General features: G+C 39.8%; 1 protein-coding gene across 1 annotated transcript in view; it reads right to left on the minus strand.

Annotated features, from left to right (window-relative positions):
* Positions 1 to 22,129, minus strand: part of GABRB3 (gamma-aminobutyric acid type A receptor subunit beta3) — a 127,760-nt gene that overhangs the window by 67,859 nt on the left and 37,772 nt on the right. The window lies entirely within an intron of this gene.

Raw genomic sequence — 22,129 nt, forward strand, 5'->3', positions numbered from 1 at the left:
GGCTGGGCTGTTTTCTCAATATACAATTGCTCTTTGATATAAAGCTCTTTCCTAAATATCTATATGTCTCTCTCTCTCTCTCTCTCGTCTATCTATCTATCTATCTATCTATCTATCTATCTATCTATCTATCTATCTCTATTCAATGAATTTGTTTCTCTAGTCAACCTGGACTAATACAGAGGCCTTGCACCTGACAAACCTACAACATAGGCACAGAAGTCAAAACAACCTAGTACTAGTACTATGAGTGATACACAGACCAATGGATCAGAACAGAATACCCAGACATAAATGCATCAGTCTACAGACAACTAATCTTTGATAAAGGACCTAGAAATATCCAATGGGACAATGTCAGTTTTTCAACAAACGATGTTGGACAAATTGGATTTCCATATGCAGAAGAATGAAACAAGACCCATCTCTCTCCCCAGCCACAAAAATGAACTTCCAAGATGGATTAAAGACCTAAATGTAAACCCTATTGTTATCAGGATCATCAATGAGAAAGCTGGAACTACCTTAAGGGCCTTATTGCAGGGCATACATAATCTACCAAGTATAACAAGGGAGGCACACGCAGCAGAAGATTGAGACATGCTGACATTTCATAACCTACACACACCAAAAGACTTCATCAGGAGAACAAACGGGAGCCCAAAGAGTGGGAAAAGATTTTTATCAATGTCACATCAGACAAGGATCTAATCACCAAAATTTACAGAACTCTACAGCAGCTCAATAATAAAATAACAAATGACCCAATTTAGAAATAGAAACAGAGACATGAATGGACAGTTCTCCCCAAATGAAGTACAAATGGCTAACAAACACATGAAAAAAAATGCTCAGGATCACTAGTCATCGGGGAGATGCAAATTAAAACCACAATGAGATACCACTGTACACTCTCAATGCTAGCCCAAATTAAAAACAAAAAAAAAACCCCACCAAAACAGGAAACAACAAATGCTGGAGAGGTTGTGGAGAGAAGGGAACTCATATATACTGTTGATGGACTTGTAAATACATACAACCACTATGGAAAACAATGTGCTGATGCTTAAAGCAAGTAGGAATTGAAATCCTGTATGCTCCAGGAATACCACTATTAGGTATATATCCCAAAGAAATGAGACACAACATGAATGGATGTATGTTCTCCCATGTTTATGGCAGCACAGTTCACAATAGCAAGAATGCTCCAGTGCTTAAAATAACCCAAATGCCTGGAAGAATTGATAAAGAAACTATAGAACATACACACAGTGGAATACTATGCATCCCTAAAAATCAGTGATGAGACATGACATCCCTCACTGACCCATAGCCCTACATGGGACAACACTGAAGACACAGTGTGGGAATTCCATTTCACCCAATCTGATCCCACTACACTGAGGCAAAACACTAAGGGCGTGCAACAGAACAGCAAGGGGAGCAGAGCAAGGAAGTCCCGAGGGAGTACCAAAAATAGACTTTGGGGACCGACTCAACTGGAAACCACTCCTAAAGGTCAGCAAATAGACCTTGAACTATTTACAGGCTTTTCTCTTTTTTTTCCCCATTGGTTTTTTTGTTGTTGTAGTTTTGTGTTTCCTTTTGTCACTTTGATTTGTTCTGTCTTGTTTTTTTGTGCATATTATTATCTCTGCAGGTATATGTAGATAAGATAGGCTGGATAAACAATCTGGAGGAGAAAGCAATGGGACTGATGGTTCCGTGGGGACATGGGAGAAGGGGAGGTGAGGGGAAAGGAAGTGGTATTAACAAATCCAGGGACAAGGGAACAAGTAATCCAAAATCAGTGGCAAGGAGGGTATAAGAGGCCTGGTAGGGATTGATCAAGGGCATTGTAACCGCGAACTAATTACTGAAACACAAATGAAGGCTGAGCATGATAGTGGGATGCTAGGAAAGTAAGAGGAAATAGAGGAGAGAACTAGGAGGCAAAAGAGGCAAAATACAGGTATGTACATATGTAAATATATTTATATATGATAATGGGGAAATAGCTCTATGTGCATATATTTATAGGTTTAGTATTAAGGTAGCAGATGGGCAGTGGGCCTCCACTCAAGTACCCCCTCAATGCAAGAACACTTTGTTCTATTAAACTGGCATTCCATGATGCTCGATCACTGAAGAAAAAGCAGGTACATAAGCAAATGTGGTGAAGAAAGCTGATGGTGCCCGGCTATCAAATGATATAGCATCTGGGGTCTTAAAAGACTTGAAGGTAAACAAGTGGCCACCTAGCTCAGAAGCAACAAAGCCCACATGGAAGAAGCACACCAGCCTGTGTATCACGAGGTGTCAAAGGGATCAGGCATCAGATATCAAAGAACATCAAATCATATCATTGTGAATGAGCGGGAGAGTGGAGTGGAGACCCAAAGCCCATCTGTAGGCAACTGGACATCCCCTTACAGAGGGTCATGGGGAGGAGATGAGCCAGTCAGGGTACAGTGTAGTCATGATGAAACATACAACTTTCCTCTAGTTCTTTAATGCTTCCTAGCAGCCACCCCCCCCCCCGCCCCCCATCATGATCCCAATTCTACCTTACAAATCTGGCTAGACCAGAGGATGTACACTTGTAAAGATAGGAACTGGAAACACAGGGAATCCAGGGCAGATGATCCCTTCAGGACCAGTGGTGAGAGTGGTAATACCGGTAGGGTGTAGGGAAAGTAGGGTAGAGAGTGGGAACCGATTATAGGGATCTACATATAACCTCCTTCCTGTGGGAGGGACAACAGAAAAGAGGGTGAAGGGAGACGTCGGACAGTGTAAGATATGACACAATGATAATAATTTATAAATTATCAAGGGTTCATGAGGGAGGGGGGATCAGGAGGGAAGGGAAAAAATGAGGAGCTGATACCAAGCGCTCAAGTAGAAAGCAAATGTTTTGAGAATGATGAGGGCAACAAATGTGCTTGACACATGGATGTATGTTTGGATTGTGATAAGAGCTGTACGCGCCCCCATTAAAATGATTCATAAAACAACAACAACAGAAAACAGCGATGAAAGCATGAAACCCCGCATGACGTGGAAGACATGGAAACCATTGTGCTGAGTGAAATTAGTCAATCGCAAAAGGACAAATATTGCATGTGTCCACTACTATAAGTGACACTGCAATTAAACACATTGCAGAGAGCAAATCCCAAAGAAAGGGGTAGGAAGTCTGCCTACCAATCATGAACCATACATCACCCCCTTATGTGCACTTCATTAGAACCACATTAAACCAGGCAATACCTCACATCTGCTGGGGTCACTCCTTCAAGAAGGGGGAAAGGGGAGATGATCATCCACTTGTAGCTGTACAACAATTAGACAAAGCTGAGACAAATCAATAGGCCGTCCACAGAGACGAGAAGAGAACCTTACTGGAAGATCAAGTTAAATCCAGTGGTAGGGAGCACCTAGATTTCAGAGGAGGCACTTATTCTGTTGGTGGTAACTGGACAATGTTTCTCTCTTTCCCCATTTTCATATCTGTCTTTGTTTGTTTGTTTTTGTTTTCTTTGGTTGTTGATTTTTGTTTTCGTCATAGCTTAGCTGCCCAAATAAACCATAGTTGTTCATATCCCTTGGACATACAGATTCTGGACTCCCACTTCAGTCTAGCCCCCAAAGATAGTTCTTATAATGTGGCCCTGCTCTATGCTCACCTTCATGAAGAGATTACTGAAGGTAAGTGTGCTACAGTGAAGTGTGGTGAAGAAAGCAGATGGTGCCCAGCTATCAACTGGATAGTGTCTGGGGTCTGAACAGCTTGTATTCAAAAAAGCAGTCATCTAAGTGAAATGTCAACTAAGTCCACACAGAAGAAGTACACCAGCCTCTGTGATCCAAAGATGGCAATAACAAAATAAAAATATGGCAAAGGGAAAAGTATCAGATCTTAAATTGTGAACAACCAATTTGTAGAAGACGATGGAGGACAGTGGGAACCCAAAATCCATCTGCCGAATACCTAGTCAGATTAAACTTCTGGTAAATCTCTCTGGCCACCAGTGACAGATTCAGACAGCTTTACTATCAGACAGAAATTATGGGACACTTGATTATGGTGGATCAAACTTTGGTATAATATTATACTTGGCTAGCCAATTTCCTTCTTAGGCAAACCTAAAACGGATCAAGGCTTAAATCTTTCTGGCTTATTGCATGACAGAAATGTTTTCTCTGGTTTTTAAAATATTGAGGGTGGTCTTTTTTTAAAATTTATATTTTTAGCTTTATATTATTGTTGTCACTTTCTTATTTATGCTTTGCTCTGTCTTTTATTTATATGGTTTATGTTAGGTTTCAGTTTATGACACACAGAAGATATGAATGGCTAGAGACAATAACCAATGTAAGGGTGTCTTGGGGATTGGGGAAAGGGAGGATTAGGGGAGTGAGGAGCAACCAATGAATGTGGGATGAGGGAGGGAGCACTTGAACTAATTATGATGATGGATATAGAACTCTTTTTAGAAGAGACTTAACAATGGGATTGTACGATATATGAATATTTTATCAAGGAAATTACTTAAAAAGAAGGAAATCAAAGTTGACCAATGGCTACCATGAGTGAAAGAGGAAGATTATTTGCTTAGGGGGAATACTGTTTATGTTAATAGTGGGAGAGTCATTTGGAACAGGATATTAATAATGGTTGCATAACTGAATATAATCAAGGGTACTGAAATGTACATGTAGAAGATGTTCAATTGGAGTATGTTTTGTTGTATATATTTTCCCACAGATTAAAAAAATAATAATTACACTAATAATGAGTACAAAGAAGAAGAAAAGTTCTAGAGATAAAATTAATTGTGGTAATGACTGTACAACCCTCCTTGATATGATTGAACTATTGAATTGTATGATATGTAGAAGAAATGCCAATAAAACTTCAAAATGAAAAAAAAAAGCCTTTTGAAAAAGATATCAGTAAGTGGGGAGAGTTTTCAATGTGTGTAAATACAGACATTGATGGTGAAAATGATTCTTTAGGTATGGAGGTAGGAAAATCATTATGGTAAATGACCATGCAGGGCTATATGGAGACCATACAGGGCTGTATAGAGACAGACAAAGCTTCCCAGATGTTGAGACATAATGTCTCAGAGTGGTAATAAGCAAGAATTCCCAGAGATGCAAAGACCCACTTGTCTAAGAAAAGGGTTTTTCATTTTACATGCAATTTTCCAGACTCATAAAAGTTTTTTTTCTGTTGTAACATACGTTATGCCATGTATACGGGGACGACTTCCAGAATGATCTTATCCAATGACCAATGCTTTAAAGTTGAAAAGTAGTGATTCAGAAGTATAAACTTTGCAACAATAATGCAGAGATGCCCACGCAAATGGGATCAGGTTCCAAAATGGGTGTTGTGCCAATAGACAGAGCCACAGTTCCTGATTAAATAAAAAAGTCTACCCTTCTATTTCAGGGATTCCTTGGCAACACTGCAGAAAATGCTGATTTATTTCAAACCTTTATTCTATGTGCACTAAAAAGGAAAAGTCAAACATAAGGTCTGGGTCCATTATGCCATCAAAGTAAATATAACTCTATGAGACATGAATGCTGTTGGAAAACTCATAAAAGCAAATACACATGACCTCCCCCTCCCCCCGCCCCCAACCTGGGACTCGTGTACCATTTCCCAAGAAAGTTGTGAGCGCTTAATAGGTGCTTCAGACTGTTTTGTTCTTTTGCAATCTATAATTTTATCTCACAATACAGTCTGAAATACAAAATAGCGTTATGAATTTTCTATTTTCCTTACTAGTCACCTTAATTGTTACCTGTTAAAAAATTCAAGAAAGGAGATATCTAAAATATAAAAAATAAAGAAAAGATTGAGAAATCTGGGCTATAGTTCAAAAACATGTTTTAAGGAGTGTCTCAATTGGAGAAAGATTCTCTTTCTGATCCTTCACTGTTCAACCAAAGTGTTGAACCACATTACATCTCACAGGGTGTATGAAGGATCCAGGCTTTGCCTTACACTGCATTTGAGAAATCGCTTTGGAAAGTTGACTAACTTCTTAGACCCTCCATTTCTGTGTCAAATTAGGGCTAGGATACCTCCTAACAAAAAATATATAAATTGTACATCATCAAAATGTTTTAAAATATGTGTTTGAAAGGGTCAAACCAACAACTCACTGCCATGGAGTCAAATGCTGACTCACAGCGACCCCCTGTGGGTTTCTGAGATTGTAACTGTTCACAGGAGTAAAAAGCCCAGTCTATCCCACTGAGTTGCTGGTGGTTTCAAACTGCCAACTATGCGAATTAAAGCCCAACCAATAACGACTATACTACCAGTGCTCCTGTTTGAAAGGACATTACCAAGGAAATGAAAAGGCAATAAATACTTTAGAAAAAAATATATTTTAAACGCATGCATCTTACAAGGGATGTATCTAGAATACGTAAAGTACTCTTTTAACAATGAATGTTCAGAAGTAATTCAATGAAAAGAATGGGCAAAGGGTTTGAATAGACATTTCTACAAAGAGGATAGATCATGACCAGTAAGGACATGAAAAAATGCTAAACATTATTAGTCATTGAGTAGATACAAATCAAAACCACAATGAAATATTACATCACACCATTAGGATGGGTATAACAAAAAAGGTATAGTAACATGTGTTATTGGGTATATGGAGAAAGTACTTACCCACTGCCATTGAGTTGATTTTACCTGATAGCAACCCTGAGGCTGTGAATCTTTATAGGAGCAGATAGGCCATCTTTCTCCTGTGGAGTGGCTGGTGAGTATGAACCATCAAACTTGAAGGTAGCAGTTCAATGTTTACTCACCAGCGCCACCAGGGTTCCATGTGGAGAAATTGGAACACTCATATACTACTGGTGGGAATGTAAAATGTTGCAAGCATGTTTTAAAACAGCCTGACAGTTCTTCAAAGGTTAAAATATGAGTACCATAGCATAGGATGAGATGAGCCAGCCAGGGTGCAGTGCAGCAATGATGAAACATACAACTATCCTCTAGTTCCTAAATGCTTCCTCCCCTCCTCCCCCCACATCATGACCCCAAGTCTACCTTACAAATCTGACTAGATGAGAGGATGTACACTGGTACAGATAGGAACTGGAAACACAGGGAATCCAGTGCAGATGATCCCTTCAGGACCAGTGTTGAGAGTGGTGATACCGGGACGGTGGGGGAGAAAGGGGGAACCTATTTCAGGGATCTACATATAACCTCCTCCCTGGGGGACAGAAACAAAAAAGTGGGTGAAGGAGACGTTGGACAGTGTAAGATATGACAAAATAATAATTTATAAATTATCAAGGGTTCATGAGGGAGGGGGGAGTGGGGATGGAGGGGAAAGTGAGGAGCTGATAAGGGCTTACATGGAGAGCAAATGTTGTGAGAATAATGAGGGTAACGAATGTACAAATGTGCTTTATACAATTGATATATGTATGGATTGTGATAAAAGTTGTATGAGCCCCAGTAAAGTGATTTTTTTAAAAAGAGTACCATATGGCCCAGTAATTCCATGTCTATAGTATACCAAAGACTACTGGAAAAACGACCCCCCAAGTTGTAAAATTTTTATAGCAGTATTGTTCAGGATAGCAAAAAGTGGAAACAACTTAAATGCACACTAACCCATGAATTGATCACCAAAATGTGATATATCCATATAATGGAAAAGTATTTGGTGATAAAAAGAAATGATGCAGACTTCAGGGCAAGATGGCTGACTGCAATAATTACCCCTCTCTACAGCAGCCAGGAGAAAAACAGCAAGGTCAGTTTAGCTTGATACATCCCAGATGATTTTAAAGTTAAAGAAATCCAAGGTGAAAGGATTTAACAGGGGCAGCAAAGTAACCTGTGCTCAACCATGTTTCTGCCAACCCCACTCCCGCCCCCCCATCACCCTGACCCTAGGGCACCAGCAACCAAGCTAGGGAGTAAACCTTCTTGGAGCCAGCATCTAGACCTCTGCTTGCCCCCTTCCTCCCATATGAACTAGGCTTGAGAACAGACATTTGCAGTGCCAGAATCCAGCCCTCTGCTTAGTGCCCATGGCATCACCAACTAGACTGGGGAGCGAAATTCTGCTGTGCCAGAGACCAGGGCTCTGCTCAGCCCACGTGGGAGCATCAACCAGACTATGGAGTGAACCTCTGTGGTACCAACTTCCAGTCTTCTGTTCAGCACCCATAGAACCAATGATCAAGCTATGAGAGAAACCCCTGTGGTGTGAGTGACCAGGAGTCAGTGCTACCCCCCTATCCCCAGTCAGAGACCAGGAGCTGGCATGGCCTGCTGTAACACCAGCAATGGCTTCCCAATGAAGCTTTGCCCAGCAGGGACCACAGGGCCAACCTGTGACCACACCATGCAATCACTTGGCTTCAAGACGTTCTCATTGCAGTTTTTACTACGTTCACCATGGACTGACTATAGCTAAAAAAGATCCTAGACAGGGGAAACAATCTTTTATCCCTCATTTCCTTTTTTAAAACAAAGTTTGCTCTTTTGTCTCTAAGCAATCCTTCCCCCTTTTCCTTTATTCCTCTTTTTAAAATTCCCATTTATTTTTTCTCTTTTTCTTTCAAACTACCTTATCTTCTTTGTATTTTGTTTTTATCTATCTCCCCTTCCTATCTTTCCCCCTCTTCTTTCATACTTCTTGCTCCTTTCATTTCATGATTCCATTATTCCTTTTTAACTCCATCTGTCAGTCAACTGTCCCCACATGACTTAGCAGCCTATCCAACATGAACAGCTGCACCATGATGCCACAGTCATAGCAGTCAATTGCAGTACACACACATACACCAGAAAACAAAGAACAACAACAACAACAACAACAAACAAACAAACAAGAAAAACAGGCACACACAACCAAACAAAACCCAGATCCAAATGAGTATTCTGGAGAAAAGGCCCTGGAAGGAACACAAAGAGAATTCAGAAGAATGAAATTCATGCATGCTCCATGGAGGGGGCAAACGTTCTAGAGAAGGACTTCAGAAGGAAAACTAGAAACTCTAGACCAATTAGAGAAAATAATACAAGAATAATGGCAGAAAACTTCCCTAACACCCTAAAAGAGGAGAAAATAACTATTCAAGAAGGCAAGAAACCCTCAAAGGAAACATCATTACGTATTGTTCAAACTCTTTAATTTCAAGGAAAATAGGGGGGAAAAGAGAATCCTGAGAGCAACTAGGGAAAAAGAACAGTCTCCTAAAGCTAATAAGAACAAGTTTAGATTTCTCAGAAGAAACCATGCTGGCAAGAACACAATGGAAATAGAGATAGAGATAGAGGGAAAAAACTGCCAATCAAAGATCTTACAACCAGCAAAACTATCCCTCAAATATGTGGGAGACATAAGGGTATTTCCAGGCAAGGAGAAATTAAACACACAGCAAAATGACAGCAACCAACCTAAACATATCAATCATTGTCCCACAAGCCTGCTGACTTAATAGACATTCCTACAATGGTGTTCAGTGAACTTCAATGGAAATTTATCACCCGAGGAATGGGAGATGTGCCTTTCTTGTGGAAGGTGTTCATTTCTTTTGATGGGTAAACAGCCTGCCCTTGGGAAAAATGCATAACATTACTAGTATAGACCCCCCAACTAGAGAGAAGAATCAGCTCTGTATTTGGTAAATCATACATCTTTGACCAACATTATTTTCTTCACTTGGTGACCCAGGATTTGTGCTATAGACTACCAAGGTATATAGCATTATTCATAGGCAACATCAGAAGGATATGATCTGGAAACCCCCACTAAGTGAACCAGACTTTATTTTAAGCATGTCTGTTAAAGATTAAAGGACCTGAACTACTCCTTTATCTTTAAAGATAAAATAGCTTCATGAGAGAAGAAGCAGATTACAGTTATCCCAAAGATCTTGGACTCTGAGGTCATTGGATTTTGGTCCAAATCTCCTGCTTTTAAGGATGTCCAGATCTCCTGCTTTAAATTCCCAATAATTGGCAATTTAAGACCAATAAATATTTTCAAATTTCATATTTTCTTTGCTTTTTGGCACATGACTTAGTTCTGCACACATAGATTTGCCTTAATGTTATTGAAAATGTTGCCTGTGTCTAACTCTCTTATTGTTGTCTGTCCTTAAGTTTCTAATCTGTATAATTTAATGTTCCACATGTTTTAGTCTAATAAACTCTCCTATATATGTATCTTTTCCCTTTCTTACTAACTTTGAAATTCTATACCAATGGCTAGATTAATGATACTATTGTTAGAATTACCAAATGACCTGTGTGTTTTCATTGTTGTCAGGTGCCATTGAGTCAGTTCCAACTCATAGTGACCCGATGTACAATAGAGTGAAACACTGCCCAGTCCTGCACCATCATCACAATTGTTTTTATGTCTGAGGCCATTTATGGTCACTGTGTGGATCCATCCTAAGAGTCTTCCTATTTTTCACTGCCCTTCTCCTTTACCAAGCATGGTGTCCTTCGCCAGGGACCGGTCTCTTCCGACAACATGTCCAAAGTACTTGAGATGAAATCTCCCCATTCTTGTCTCTAAAGAGCATTCTGACTGTACTTCTTCCAAGAAAGAGTTGGTTTTTTATTTTAATAGTACATGGTAGTGTGAATATTCTTCACCACCACAAGTCAAATGCATCAATGCTTTTTCGATATTCCTTATTCAGTGCTCAACTTTTCATGCATATGAGGCAACAGAAAACACCATGGGTTGGGCCAGGTGCACCTTAATCCTCAAAAAAAAAAAAAAGTCGTTTATCTTCAACATGTTCAAGAGGTCTTGGGCAGTAGGTTTACCCAACGCAATGTATTCTTTGATTTCTTGACTGGTGCTTCCCTGAGCGTTGATTGTGGATCCACACAAAATGACGACCCTGACTTCAATCTTTTCTCCATGTCTTGTGATGTTAGCTATTGGTTCAGTTGTGAGGATTTCAGTCTTCTTCACACTGAGCTGTAGTCCTCACTTAAAAGCTGCAGTCCTTGATGTTCATCAGCCAGTGCTTCAAGTCACTTTCAGCAAGCAAGGTTGTGTCACCTGCACATAACAAGTTGTTCATAAGCGCACTTCCAATCCTGACGCCACATTCTTCTTCATCTAAGCCAGCTTCTCCAATTATTGGCTCAGCCTCCAGATTGAGTAAATACAGTGAGATGAAACAGACCCTTTCTGATCTTAAACCAGGCATTATTCTCTTGTTCTGTTCACACAACTACCTCGTGCTCCATCTACAAGTTCCACATGAGCACAATAAAGTGTCCTAGAATTCCCATTCTTTTCAAGGTTATCGATAGTTTGTGATGATGCACATGGTCAAAATACTGTGACATAGTCAATAAAACACAAATACACATCTTTCTGATATTCTCTGCTTTCAAACAAGATCCATTTGACACCAACAATTATATCCCTTGTACCACTTCCTCTTCTGAATCCGTCCTTAACCTCTGGCAGCTCCTTGTACTGTTGTACATGTTGTTGGATGGTCTTCAGGAAAATTTCACTTACATGTGATATCAATGATTTTATCATGTAATTTGATCATTCTGTTTGGTCATTTTTCTTTGAAATGGGTACAAATATGTGTCTCTTTCAGTCTGTTGGCTAAGTGGCTATCTTTAAAATTTCGTGGTATAGAGGAGTGAGTGCTTCCAGTGCTTCATCAGCTTGGTGAAACCCTTCGATTGGTATTGCATAAATTCCTGAAGCACTTTCTTTGGCTAGTGCTTTCAAGCTTTCAGTACAGCTTGAATTTCTCCCTTCACTTACTACCTTCTATAATGGTACCCCTTCGGGTTACTTATATTATTTCTGAAGAAGTTGATAATGCTTTCTCTAAGTTGTATACACACACACACACATATACACATATATATCTTAGCTATATGAATGGATTTTAATTTATATTTAATTGTAAACAATGACTTAAGAACCATTAGTTCTAATGATATGACCCAGCTTCATACTTCCCTTCATGAAGTTATCACTGAAGATATGGGTGCTATAGCAAAATTTAATTACAAATCAGATGGTGGCCCGCTTGGTCTGATGGTCTGATGAAAGGATTGCACCTGGGGTCTTACAGGCTTATCTTAAAGCAAGCAGCATTATAAGGGAGGTATCAGTTAAGTCTACATGGAAGAAGCATACCAGCCTGTGTGATCCAGGGCTTGTTAATAATAACATTTATAAGAAGACGGAAGTGTATTGGAGCAGAAGACTATGAATGACAGTGAAAGCCACAAATGCATTTTGAAGTGCCCAGAAGACTATGAATGACAGTGAAAGCCACAAATGCATTTTGAAGTGCCCCCACATAGATGAAAGTTCCATTGAATCCCTTCTGACCACTGACCAGGAGTGTGAATAGTCTTACCCTCAGACAGAGTGCATTGGAAAGTGGACTTCATATCCCCCCGCCCCTCTCCATATCCCTCGTGGGCAATCTCCCTTAGGGTCTTACCTGGTTAAGTCACTGACGGAGATTACTGTCCTGAGAGTGGAATAGTTATGAGTCATGCCTTGACTGCCTCCAGGAGGACCCAGGATCAGTATTGTAAGTTCTCCTGCCTTACATAAAGCCCCTTCCCAATCATGGCCCTGTTCCTGCTCCATGATTGCCACCAGTAAATCTATTGTACTGATCTGCCACCAACCATGTTTATGTGACAGTTTTTTTCTGAACTCCCATGTCTTTTATAAAAGTTGTGTACGGCAGCCCTTGGGCACCCTTATTGCCATGCTGTTTGTTTCCCTAATCTGAATGGTAAGTCTCTATTTGTCCTAGCTTTGCCCCACTTAAGCCTTAATAAATGTCCCCAAAGAAGAATAAGAAGGAGGAGGAGGCAGAGAAGAAGAAGACTGATTGGGTTCAATACTATGGCCCTTAGTCATTCTTCAGATCTGGGACTGAATTCACTCCCGTGTTAAAATAAGCAATCATTTAATATCAAAAAGGCAGCAAATACCCAAGGACAGTGTTCAGCAGGTTAAGAAGAAGGAATAATGGAACAGGAAACAGGAAGGAATTGGCATGAGTGATGGTCCATTGAGGGGATTGCCATGTATAAATTGAGACAAAAATGTGTATGAATTGGTGAATGTAAACCTGATGATCTGCTCTGTAAACCTTCACCTAATTCACACCAATTTTTTTAATTACACAACTTCACAACTATTGGTACTGAATTTTACTGACAAATGGTTAAAATCAGAAATTTTATGATAAGTATATTAAAACAAAACTTGATAGAAAGATAATACAGACAAGAGTGAGTTGTATACTGTGACAGGAATTTCCTATGTGGATAACAATGTGTTTGGTGTTGAAATAAAGTACCGAAACATGCTACATCGTGGAGGAACCTTGAAGAAAATACCTTAATTGAGAGAAGTCAAGGGCTAGATAAAGGAGTCTTGGGAACATGTGGAGTCATTGTTAATGGTTTCTTTATGAGATCATAAAAATGTACTAAAGTTGTCTGTGGTAATGTTAACACCACTCTGAATGTACTATAAAAATTGTATATTGAATGTGAATTATATTGAATAAAATGTAAATTACATGTAAATAATTACTTTTAAAAGAATACCTGCTACATATATTTTACTGGGAATTAAATGGCTTAGTTAATAGCAAATACAAAGCATACTGCCAGATTCCCTAATACATGCTGAACTAATGCAGGCTCCTCTTTCTTTTTTATTTTTGGTGAATTTCATGCTTCGAATTCAAGAATCTAAGAATGTTCACCTTTAGAATTCTTAAAATCAATTCCCTAAGACGAAGGTAGGAGAGAAATTATTGTTTTTTCCGAAGGCATAATTCAGTTCTGAAGAAATGTGCACTTTAAGGTGATACTTTTTTCATAAGGGAGCCTTAAGAAAAGCTGCTCTCACAACAAGATGAGATTATTAACTCCCATGGTAATGGCAATGAATGAGATTCCTCTGATCTACGCACACAATATATATATATCTGCGTATATACACATATCTGTATATACACACACACACTATATTTTAAACTGAGGAATTAGGGGTAATATCTGTTTAGGAACCTAAGGTGATTGGTTCTGAGACTATTGAAACATTCTTCTAACAGAGATTAATGAATAGAGTCGGGTTACAAACAAGTTGGTGTGCATGCCTAATGCTCATGATCCGTATATCACCCCTTTATTTGTACAGCTTCGGAACCACTACTACAGAGGATGCCTCTCTTCAGCTGGGGCCAATTTCTTGTGCTCAGGAGAGAGTGCGGCTCCAACAGTTCCTGCCATTGTTCTATCTTCACTCAAATCAACAACGGTGCTGAGGTAGGTAGTTTATTGTGCCAACCTGGCCAATAAACACAGGTGGGGTTAATTGAAGGGCGGAGGGATAAATGTCTCAGTGAGCCTCGCCTTTCTAGTTCTCAAATCTCTTGCTTTCTGATGGTTGGACCAGGGTGCAGCTGCCTTAACCAGTTCCATGCTTTAGCTGGCAAGGCTCACTTTCTGCAAGACATCCCTGAGGAGAAGCCACATGGACCTACCCTGATACAGCCCTGGGTGCTGGAGCAGCCGTGTGGAGACCCCTGCCAGCGCTGAGATACGTACACATTCACTGACTTGGCTTTCCTCCTGCAGTCGGCATCACAGTGTGTGTTTTGTGAGATGGAAGAGGACTTTGTGGATTGGTGTCTGACATATGGGTTAATGTTGGACTTGTGGGCTTGGGCAGCACTGGGTTGGGATGTTTTCTTGATGTGCACTTACCCTTTATATAAAACTCTCTCTTATACGTAAGAGTTTCTGTGGATTTGTTTCTCTAAAGTAGCCAGACTAACACAGGTGCTCACTAAAACTTAATGGAAATGAAAGTGAAGAGGTGACAAAAGACATGCCTGTTTCAGAGAAGGTAATTTTACTGCTGTTGGTGGATCAAGTAGGTGGAACAAGCTGACATTGGGAAAAACAATTAGTGTTCCTTTGATAGCCCTCTAAAAAAAAGATTATGGCTCGTATTATATTCCTAATTAAACACTTTTGATTTACGTTCTATTCATCCCTGATGACTCTGGCTGTGTGCTGTAGACAACAGAGAATTTAGAATCTGTTCTTTTGAGGTACACAGCATCTTTCAACGGTCATGCCATAAGGATCTGATTTGGAAACCATACTATGACAAATGGATGTTACTGTAAACATACCTGTATCAGATTGTTATTGTTGTTAGGTGCCATTGGGTAGGTTCTGACCCATAGGAACCCTATGCATAACAGAAGGAAATACTGCCTGGTCCTTAGTCATTTTCACAATTGTTCCTATGCCGGAGCCCATTGTTGCAGACACGGTGTCAGTTCATCTCCTTGAGAACCTTCCTCTCCCTACCTAACATGGTGTCCTTCTCCAGGGACTGATCTTTCCTGACAACACGTTCAAAGTATGTAAGATGAAATCTTGCCATCCTCGTCTCTAAGGAGCACTCTGGCGGTATTTCTTCTAAGACAGGTCGGTTTGTCCTTTCAGCAGCTCATGTTACTTTCAGTATTCTCCTCCAGCCCCACAATTCCAATGCATCGATTCTTCTTCTGTCTTCTTTACTCAATGTAGCAGATGAACAGAACTGAAATACTCCTTTGATGTAAGACTTAAGCACCATATTGTGCGAACAAGCACATAAAAACTATCCCAAGGCTATGGATTTGGAAATCATGGAGTTTAGTTCAAATTTCTTGTTTTGAGAGTGCCCAATAAATGGCAACTCAAGACTACCATATAATTGTTATTTTCATACTTTCTTTGCTTTTTTTATAATCTGTTCCATTCCAGCAAGCACAGTTCTGCTGTTGTATTATTGAAGGTTTTGCCCTTTCTCCAACTCTCTATTGTTTATATAAATACTTCCCAGCCACTTAAGTTTTTAATCTGTGAAAATGAATAATCCATGTATTATTATCTAAAAAGATGGGTTATACATGTATACTTTCCTTTTCTCAATAGTATTTTAAATTCTATATCACTGGATAAATTAATGATATTATCAATAGAATTATCATCTGCCCAGTGGAGATGATTTATGGTGTTCCCAAACAAAATGATAATGATGTCTCAAAAGTGGGCCAAAGACATATATAAACTATAGATATATGAATGTATTTTGAGCTTCCGCTTAGCCATAGCCCTAATCTAAGAACAATTAGTTCTCATGTTGTGGCTGTTTTAGATACTTGCCTTCATGAAGCGATCCCTGAAAATATAGGTGCTATAGCAAACTGGTGAAGAAATCCAATGGTGTCAGGAGATCAGAAAGAATATCATCTGGGTTTTAAAGGCTTGTCTTAAAACAAGCAGCCCTCTAAGTGAGGTGTCTACTATATCCATGAAGAAGAACGTCAGCCTCTATGTTCCAAGGATTGTAAATAATAAAGCCCAAGACCCAAGGAAAGCTTAAATTCTGAGTACACAGTTTGCCAAAGGGGGCCCTGGAGGTGTAGTGCTTACCCACTGGGTTGCCATCCTCAAGTTTAGCAGTGCAAAACCATCGGGCCACTCCAAGGGAGAAAGACAGGGCTTTCTACTCCTGTAAAGAGTTATGGTCTCTAACACCAACAAGAGCAGTTCTACCTTGTCCTATAGGGGTGTCTATGAGTTCACACCGACTAAATGGGAGTGAGTTGATTGTAAGTTGCATTTGCAGAAGGCTATGGAATACCCAAATGCCACTTGCAGGAACCCTGTGAGAATTCAACCCCCATTGACCACTGACCAGGGAAATGAAGAGCCTTGCTCTCAGACAGAGTGCACTGGAAAGGGGACTAAGGCAGGTGTAGTTAGGTTAAAATTGAACACCTCATCATTTGTTTCCCATTTTGACTAATTTTAAATCTGTTCTAATTTTTATTATTTTCTGCTTTCCTTTTGATAGAGGTTTTTTCTGTTTTACTTTGTTATTGTTAGATTGTTTGGTATGTTTTTCTACATATGAAATCCAGGATAGGTAAATTTATAGAGACAATAACTGGATTCATAGTTCCTTAGGGCTGTGGCAGGGAAAGCTGGAGAAATGAGGAGAAAATAATAATGAGTACAAGAAAGAAGAAAATGTTCTAAAAGTTAATGTGGTGAGGACTGTATAACTCTTTTTGACATATTTAAACCATTGAATTATATGATATATGAATTATGTCAATAAAACAGTTTTTTTAAGTGGGAATTTGGTCTTGAATTTAAGATTAATTTAAATTGTAATTCAAAGACAGGTGGCAATCCCATCATATATGACTGCACATAATTTCTTTCTCTAGACTTCATGGATTTCAGCCTAGATCTGTGCTACATCTGGTTTTTAAGACTCTGACCTGCCAGGGGCAGTTTGTCAAGCTTTTTATTTTGAAATGCATCTGGGTGGGTTTGCACTCCCCAGGGTGTGGATGGGTAGTAGTAAAACACTACTATGCCTAATGAACATTAGTTTGGTCACAACGTTTTGGTTAAGTAAAGCTACCGTTTGAAATTCCTGAATAAAATCTAGAAAATTTAAGTGCATGTGCAGATTATAGGAAATAAAGACGAAAACAACAACAGAAAACGAATGTAATGAAATGAACGGAAATGGAAATGAATGTAGTGAATGTAAATGAAAAGACGAAGTGGTGTTTTGAGAATTAATTTTTAAACAGTAGAAAATTTACAAGTCTTACATGAAATGATACATCGTCATTCACTTACACCTTTCTCTTTTTCTTTCTTCTAGTCCTGGCAGAAGTTATTGTAAAATAACTCAGTGATAATACTGTGCAAATGTTCCTCAAAAAGGAAGAGATGGAAAACTCTCTATAATTAAAATAGTACTTTAAAAATCTATTTTTTCATACAGCAAGCAAAAATGGCATCCCTTGAGCTCAAAGAAAATGAAAAATTAAAGGTAAATTTCAGATTTGGCAGAGCCTTGTAAATCTCACACTTTCTGCTCAATGGGACACCTAATCAGGACCAATACAAAAGCCAATCATCATCTGTTGATCTTTGTGGCCAAAACAATTTATTTAAGGGGCTCTAAAAATTGTTAGTTGAATATATTTGTTTAGATAAATTAAATCTAGTATTTCTTTTAACCTAATTATTTTCCACTTTGCTATTCAACTGTTTTTCTCATATTGTCACACAAGTTGTTAGTATTATTTAAAAAAAAAAAAAGAACTAACTGTATCCGCCATAGTTAGCTGAAAATGTAACACCTTATCATTTGATTGCTCTTTTGTTCAATTTAAATTTTTTTGTTAAATTGGGAGTTAATACATATGTCATATTTTCCATAGTTCAATCACGCCAAGCAGTAGTTACAATTATTACCACAATCAGTTTCCCAACATTCCTTTACTTCCTGGACTCCTTGACATCATCTTCCTTTTACTCCCATACCCCCACCCTATTGTACACCGCCACACACATCTTGAAACCCTTATTCTACTTGCTGTTCCTATAGGTTCATCAATCCTAGGTATCATATACAAAAAATTGAAAACAATAAAAGGGGGTGCCCCCAGACTCCCCCCAAAAATAAAGGAAAAAAGCTCAGTTGGGCAGAGCTTTCTGTAGTATGCATTTTTGCATTTTCCCCACGAGGTGAGCGAGCATCAAGCAACTCTCTCTTAGTTAATGCACCCAGTGGCACCACCTGGGAAGGTTCTCTCTAGTCACAGAGAACTTTTTTCATAAAAACAGTTTTGCTCAAACCTCATTTTTTGTGATGGCCGACTTAAGAGAACAGCGTGCTGCTGTGAAATTTTGTTTCCTGCTCAGGGGGAAAATGCCGCAGACACTGTTGTGATGTTGAACACAGCTTACAAGGGCAGTGCAGTGGGAAAAACCTCAAGTGTACAAACGTTTTTCTCATTTCTAAATTGGTGAAATGTCAATTGATGATAAACCTTGTTCTGGATGTCTGTCAACTTCTTGAATGAACTAAAATACCCACGAAATGTGTGCACTGCGCTGCAGGTGAAGAATGGACCATTGAAGAGATGGGGATGTTGTCTTGACAATCTTGGAACTCGGTTCAGTGAATTGTAAAGGAAGATGTGAGAATGAGAAGGGTCGCTGTGAAATGTGTGTCTCAGGTAATGACCGATGAGGAAAACGAATCAAGTGAAAGCGTGCCACGTTTTGAAAGAACAGCCCAAAGTGACCCAGTCGTTTTCCCAAGGTCATTACTGGGGAAGGGACATGATGCTATTCTTATGATCCTGAAACAAAACATCAGTCAAGCCAGGGGAAGACACCATCGTCACCTTGTCCCCCAAAGGCTTGTCAAGTGAAATAAAAAATCAAGACAATGCTCCGCTGTTTTTATGATGTGATGGGGATAGTGAATTTGGAGTTTGTTCCACCAGCTCAGACTGTTAATCAAGCTTTCTATTTAGAGGTCTAAAAAGATTGCCTGACAGTGTGTGACAAAAAAAAAAAAGGCCTGATTTATGGCAGATGGAGGACTGATTGGTTTTGCCACCATGACAATACATACACCTGTTCATGTAGCCATCTCAGCACACAAGTTTGGCAAAAATCAGCATGTCTCTCTTCCCCCACATACCTTACTCACCTGGTTTTGTGCCTTTGTTTCCAGAAAGGAAGAGGGACATGAAGGATAGTGGCTGGAAGCTATAGAAGAGGTGAAGAAAAAAATGAGGGAGGTGCCGTCAGCCATCCAAACAGATGACTTTGGAGAATTCCAGGAATGGAATCGCAGATTTGCCAAATGCATTAAGTGTAATGGAGAGTATTTTGAAGGTGACAGGTTGTTTTGTTAAAAAAAAAATTAAATACATAGCTTTTAAAAAAATTCCTTTTTGGTGGGTAGGTACCACCTCGTAATAAACAACTTCGAGAGGGTGACCCCAAGGACATAGCATATCTGAAATAAACCCTGATATGAACAAACAAACAAAATAAAAAGAGAGAAAACACTGCATACCAGATCAGGTTCAGTGTGCATGAGGGGTGGGGGGGGCGGTCAACAGGCAAGGCTTTAACTGTTCAAGTCAAGTTCATGTCTTTGATCTTCTTCACACGTTGAAACCCCCCTACCCCACCCCCACACCCCCGCCTGCGCTCTGTGTAGTAACCACTTTCCTCCCATCCCTCAATGATGGATCGAGGGAGATGCTCGGAGGCTTATTTCCTTTGCAGTTCCCACGAATGTATCTTGGTGGGCCCCCACTGTCATCCAGAGTCTTCTACAAACTGCACTTTGACAATTTAGGCTCTGATACTGATCCCTCCTTCGACTTTGGGCTATATGGATTACAATCCTTCAGTGACTGATGATGGTGTGCTTCTTCCACGTGGACTTAGTTGACAACTCGCTTAGATGGCTACTTGTCTGGAGACAAGCCTTTAAGACCCCAGATGTTATTTTATCTGGTAGCTGGGCAACATTGATTTCTTCATCAAAGTTTGCTATAGCACCCTTATCTTCTGTATTTCCTTCTTCAGGACGAGTATGGAGCAGGGACATGATGTTAGAACTCCTTGTTCTTAATTTGGAGCTAGAATTTAGTGCAAGCCCCAAACTCATTCCTGGATCTACATTTGGTTTTTTCCATCTGCCTTTGACTCTCTTTCAAAACCTCCTTGTTACTTTATGGTAGAGAATCTTATTGATCATCCCCCTGAAGCATAACAATCTTCCCCTGGTCCTAACTTTTTAAAGCCCTGTTGAGAGAGATATATTGGGCCAATGTAGGCTAACTCCACATCACAGTACCTGAATTATTCACTTGTAGATAATCAATCCTTTCATGGCTGGACACTGTTTACACAAACAATAGGGGGTTAATTGTCAGGGGAAATGTACAATGATAATCACTGAGGATGTCAGTGACAGATTTGTTGGAACAATGTATGTCTTAATATAGCACATAGGGCCTTGATGTCGCAGGATCATGTTTGTCCACCTACCAACAGTTCACCTTGGTACAGCTGTCTGCTTCCTCAGACACCATGTATTTTCTGACTTAAGTCCTCAGGTTACAAGTGTGTCTGAGGTAGAGTCCAGTTCACCCAGTGGAGTTTCTGCATCAGATCTCACTGATGCCACCTCTGGGGCATGCCGTGCACCTTGAAGACCCAGGATTCAATGTCTCAGTGTTCCAGGGAACCCAGCATGGGCCCAGAAGCCTGGGTCAATGTGGCCCATTCAAAGCATATCACCAGGGACAATTCCTCCCTAGGGTCCCCTCAAAGCCTTTTCAGTCATTCTTCCCCCAACTGGAGGTCAGTCCTCCTGCTTTGCATACCAACAAACATATATTTTTTCCCCCAAACGTGTTTGCTCTCTTTCCCCTCTCCTGACTTGTTTTTCCCATCAGTACCCCTCATCCCTCTGACAGGGCTGTCTACTGGGGCAGGGGGTGAGGAAGACCTCATCATAACTTTACATTCAGTAGAAAACATCGCCTTCCCCTCCTCTGACTATCTGAGCCTAGCTGACGTGAGACGCCCTCCAGTGAAATGACCTTCAAAATACTTACCTAGAGCAGATTGTGTATGGTTCATTGGCTCCTGTCAGCCTCTCTACCAGGATGTCTGGCCTCCCTGGACAGCAGACTGGATGCCCTACAAGCCTGAGCTTGTGCCCATTCTGCTGCTTGTTCCTACAGCAATGGGCTCAACAGCATTTGTCTTTTGACCCATTTTAAAGTTGTTTCCGTTTTTTAACATTTTCTGGTTTCTTTTCAATTGAGGTTTTTCTCTGTTTCATTTGGTCCCTTTTGGGGTTTATTTTTTGGTTTTATTTTGCATGATTCTCTGCTTATGAAATCCAGGATAGGTAAGTCTATAGAGACAGTAACTAGATTAATAATTACATTGGGGCATGGCAGCAGAGGTTGGGGAAAAACGGAAGGTAACAACAACGAGTGCAAGCAAGACAGAAGAAAATATCCTGAAATTAAGTGTGGCCATGATTCTATAACTCATCTTAACATGATTGGACTATGAAATTGTATGATTTGTATATTATATGCCAATAAAACTATTTGAAACAGAAGAAAACAAAACAAAAAGTAGAAATAAAATATTGCACAC

This window comes from Echinops telfairi, unplaced genomic scaffold, assembly GCF_000313985.2.
Source record: "Echinops telfairi isolate 266 unplaced genomic scaffold, ASM31398v2 ScPeMD7_7475;HRSCAF=8513, whole genome shotgun sequence".
Classification (NCBI taxonomy): domain Eukaryota; kingdom Metazoa; phylum Chordata; class Mammalia; order Afrosoricida; family Tenrecidae; genus Echinops; species Echinops telfairi.